Source organism: Octopus bimaculoides, chromosome 14, assembly GCF_001194135.2.
Source record: "Octopus bimaculoides isolate UCB-OBI-ISO-001 chromosome 14, ASM119413v2, whole genome shotgun sequence".
NCBI lineage: Eukaryota > Metazoa > Mollusca > Cephalopoda > Octopoda > Octopodidae > Octopus > Octopus bimaculoides.
In genome coordinates this window covers 22,793,260-22,798,231 of record NC_068994.1, presented here as the reverse complement: position 1 = coordinate 22,798,231, position 4,972 = coordinate 22,793,260, and positions in this window count along the sequence as shown.

Genomic DNA, 4,972 nt, shown 5'->3' with positions numbered 1-4,972 from the left:
CACACAGATATGAATGAACCTTCATCAGCACTATCTAGCATCAATTCCAACACAACCAGCATCAACACCAAAACCAATATAACTACTGCCATTACCAATCCACCATCTACTTAATGACCAACAACAGCAATGATAGTATGAACAAGATAAGCAACTCCATCTGAAATAAAGTGCAAGTATGAGATGATACAGTACTCTAGAGTATTATAAATGTTGAATGAAATGTCTTTGATCTTAGGTGAATGAGGTTTAATTTGAAACTAAAAAGCCATCCTCACCATCATCACCAATCCCAAGACCGATCCAACCTCCACCACCACTATTAATCCCTCAACTTTTGAATAACCAGAAGGCAACAACAATAACAGTATTCAGCATGATAGCAATGTTTTTTGCTATGTTGTATGTCAGCACAACAGTGTGTGTGTGAGTGTGGGATTTTTTATGGTTCAAGTCAGAGGTGCAAGGGACTAAGTACACACGTACCTGATAACCATCGAACTAACTGTAATCATGCAGTACTTCCTCTCACCTCATTTACATTCTTACATCCACAGGAATAAGGTAACTCTTTTGCTCTCACAAAAATATTCTTTCCTGGTGCTATATTCTTTTACTACATATTTGTTGTGGATGATAGTTGCCCACTGCTGTTGGATTTACCTACAATGCAAGATGTCTGGAAAAGGATTAGATGGAATATTAAACTTGGTGTTTTAAAAAAGCTGGATTGGGGAAGAGAAAAACAGCCACATTGCCAAAACATTAAAGCTTGCAATGTTTACAGTGAAAACAATACTTAACAATAAGAGAAAATTAAGTCAAGTGTTCAAAAAGTAATCTGTTAACTATTTGGACCTCATTTTTTTCATAGCTCTAATGTGATGCTTAAAATAGGACGGCTCTTGGATATACTGATTGAAGATCAGACTCAATGTGTTGTGCCAAAAAGCATGGTGGTAATTATAAAAAACTTAAAAGTTTATATGACAATTTTCAGAAAAAGAAATGTGAAACTAACGAAAAACCTTTTCTGGGTAGTAAAGGTTGGTTTGAAAGACTTAAGAAGAGCTTGAATTTGCCAAACATAAGAACAATTGATGAAGTTTCCAGTGCTGATATAAAAGCAACCACTAATTACCCTGAACAGCTGATAAAAAAAAAAATGATTGCTAAAGGGAGCAAGTATATAATGTTGATGAAACTACACTTTTCTAGATGTTCATGCCTGCTAGAACTTATATTTCAAGAGGAGAAAAATCAACATCAGGATTTAAAGCTTTCAAAACTCATCTGCTTCTTCTTCTGGGTGGAAATGCTGCTGGTGATATGAAATTACAGCCCCTACTCATGTATTTCTCAGAAATCCAAGGGCTTTCAAGGGTTATGCAAAGTTTATTTGCCTCTGCTATGGTATTCAAATAAGAGTAATGAATGACTAAGAGTCTTTTCAAAGAGTGGCTTACAAACATTTTATTTTAGCTTGATGTGTAGGAAGGTACAGTGCCAGATTTAATATCTCCGACAAAGTATTGCTCATTTTAGTCAATGCACAAAGCCACCCAGTGAACTGAAATGCACTTCCTGATAATGTGAGAATAGAATACATCTGCAAGAATATAACTCCTTTGTTCCAACCAATGAATCAAGGTGTGATAGCTAACTTCAAGGTAACAAAGAGGATAAAACTACAGTAAGAGACTTTAAATGATCCGTGAAAGAACATATGGTGTGGTTGAGTAGTTAGTGTCACATATAAGGAGTTCATGTTGTAAGAACAAAAGCAAGTTGAGAATACAGATAAATACAAATATGGAAATTCCATCATCTTCACTTAAATTTACTGCAAAAAATAAGGCTAAAATTTTTGCTGATAACAACCCCAATCATGAATGTGACATAAAACTTATAAGATGAGTTTACAATGACTTCAGTTCTTACACTGAATTGTACAGAGAGATGACATGCCATAAACATCAAACAACTTCGGATAAGTTTTTTGCTTCTCAATAGATGAACTAAAAGACAGAATATAGTGTCCCACATCCTTCAATTAACTCTCATTCCACCACCACCACCAGCCCTCGTACTGTAGTCAACATCTTTTGTGCTAAGAATGCACCTTATTACACTATTATGCTTCTTATTTATACCCTAACATTTGTTTTTATGATGCTCCACATTTACATACACTCATAGGTCCAATATAATACAAAAATCATTACAAATAACCACACTTGAAACTGAACCGAAAAAATGTTTAGAAAAATATAGTCCAGAATATTTACCTTCACAAAATACAAAAGTTAAAATGTTCTAAATAGTAAGTAAATAACATCATGAACAATTAACTCCTAGTTAGAAATCTGCTGACTAGCTAACTTTTCCACCTACTTACATCCTTAAACCACAAACAAATTTGTATACTATAAACACTATGGCCTACAGCTGATACACTTAAATAAACACACTTAACAACAAAGTTTTACATACTTGACTGAGCTCTAAAAAATAACCTCCACTTTCTCTAAAACAGGCTAAAACTACTAATTAGTGTTGAAATAACATCAACAACAATTCAAGAAATCTTCTGACCCACTTACATTCTTTTGTGAACCCTTAAAATGCAAGATAACCAAATTTCTATACTAAAAGCTCCTTGACCTAAAGCTGATACACCTAAGAAAAAACTTTTACATGTTTGATTGCATTTTGTACAATAAGCTCTACCTTTTTAAAACAAACTGATTAAATCTCCCAAATTAGTGTTAAAATACAATTAAAACTAGTTACACATCTGCTGACCAACTAACCATTTCACCAACTTACATTTTGTTGTGAACCCTGAAAAATTAACCCCAAAACCCGAAGTTGATATGCCCTGACAAGCCTAAATAGACACACCTGGTTAAAAACTTTTATATGCAACACTGAACTCTGAATAATAACAACTCCAACTTTAATCAGTTAAAACTTTCTATATCTTTCCATCAGAACTTATTCTACAAATTAATTATCATACAAAGTATCTCTACCTACGCAGAAAAAAAAAACTTACCAGAGACTCTATAAAGCCAAGATGAACTCAAATGTACCACAAGGCTAGCAGGTTGAAACTTCAAAGTCACTATCACCACTCTCCTTGTAAAAATATAATAAATATGTAGCGTACAAAAAGCATTGAGTAATCCATTAGTTTAATGTAAAATTGGTTTTATTGTAACTTGACATAAAAAAAAAACATTAACATATATGTATACATGCATATATATATATACACACATACATACATATATCTATTACATAATGTTACACAGGAATCCCTGCATTACAGGAGAGTGTGTATATATATAAAACAGACATTGAAGCTCAAATCAGTCCTCTGGCTCATTGGCTCCCATCAAGTCATCCAACCCATGCTACAATGGAATAGGGACGTTAAATGATGATGCTCACACACACATATTACCTATATGTATATACAAATACACACATACATACATATTAATGTTTGTTTTTATACTCAGTTATAATAAAAACAATTTTACATTAATCTGAAGGATCACTCCATACTTTTGTAGAGTACAAATTTATTATTCTTTAAAAAGAATAGTATTGACAGTGACTTCAAAACTTACTGACCAGCTAAAACATACCACTCACATTCTTTTGTGAACCCTTAAAAATTCCATAAAAAATGCAGACTCTGATCTTTACATTGCCAAAGCAAAAGATTACATCCAATAAACCCCCCCCAAAAAAAACTAAAGCCAATGACACATCCCCACACCAAAAGACTTCCTCTACCTACTTCCTTTTTGTGAACTACTAAAAACAATCGTAATGACCTGAAGCTGATACACCTAAATATACACACCTTTTTACAAGGTTCTACATGCATGAATAACTTCAAAACAACATCATAACACCAAATTTAGTCAATCATTTCTCAGTAATACTTTCCCATCACATCCCACCTGACAATCTAATTAACATTCAACTAAACCCCACAAAACTCAGAAAAGTTTTTCTATATTAACAAAGACTATATAAACCCAAGATTAACTTAAAGCATCACAGTCTCATAATGGCTTAGCTGGCTGAAACTTCAAAGTCGTTATCAATAGTATCCTTAAAGAATAATATATATATATGTATATATATATATATATATATATATATATATATATATATATTGAGAGAGAGAGAGAGAGAGAGAGAGATAATGTAGGGTAAAGCATATGCTAGCAGCAAAGTTTGGCAGAACACATCAGTGCATCAGTGGGTCAGATACTGTGCATTGCAGCATATGTTGTTGTGGCTCTGTACATTCGGAGTTGTTTACGAGAAATTCTAACACATCTGTCAGGAGCAGTGGCTAACAGATAGTATCAGCAATTTGAAAAGGTAATGTAAATATGGTTTCCTTTGTCTGATTGAAAACCTGACTGCTCCCATTTCCATTACACATGGATAGACACATACACACACTCATACATATACAGACACACACACACACACATACATACATACATAAACACACACAACACACAAGTACTGGCAATGGGTTGGATGAGACACACTTAGGCAGTACTTAGGCAGACTGATTCCCTTCCTGTTCCCAACCTTTACTTCTTTTCCAAGTTATTTTCATTCTACTCGTCTTCACATGAAACCAACAAGTTATGGGTCTTCTTTCTTGGAGGAGATGTAAACAAACACAATTTTGCTCAAAGGCATCAATGTGATGACACATGAAAACTAACATGTGTGCATGCACACATATACATATAATTTTGCACCTGACCACACACAAGTGTCGAGTGTTCATGAGTGTATGTTTATGTACACAAATATTGATATGTGAATGTGTGTTTCGGTTGTTAAAATATGTTTACTTACGTGTGTTGGTGTGCATGTGGGCATACATTCATACATATACATATGTATATATATATATATATATATATAT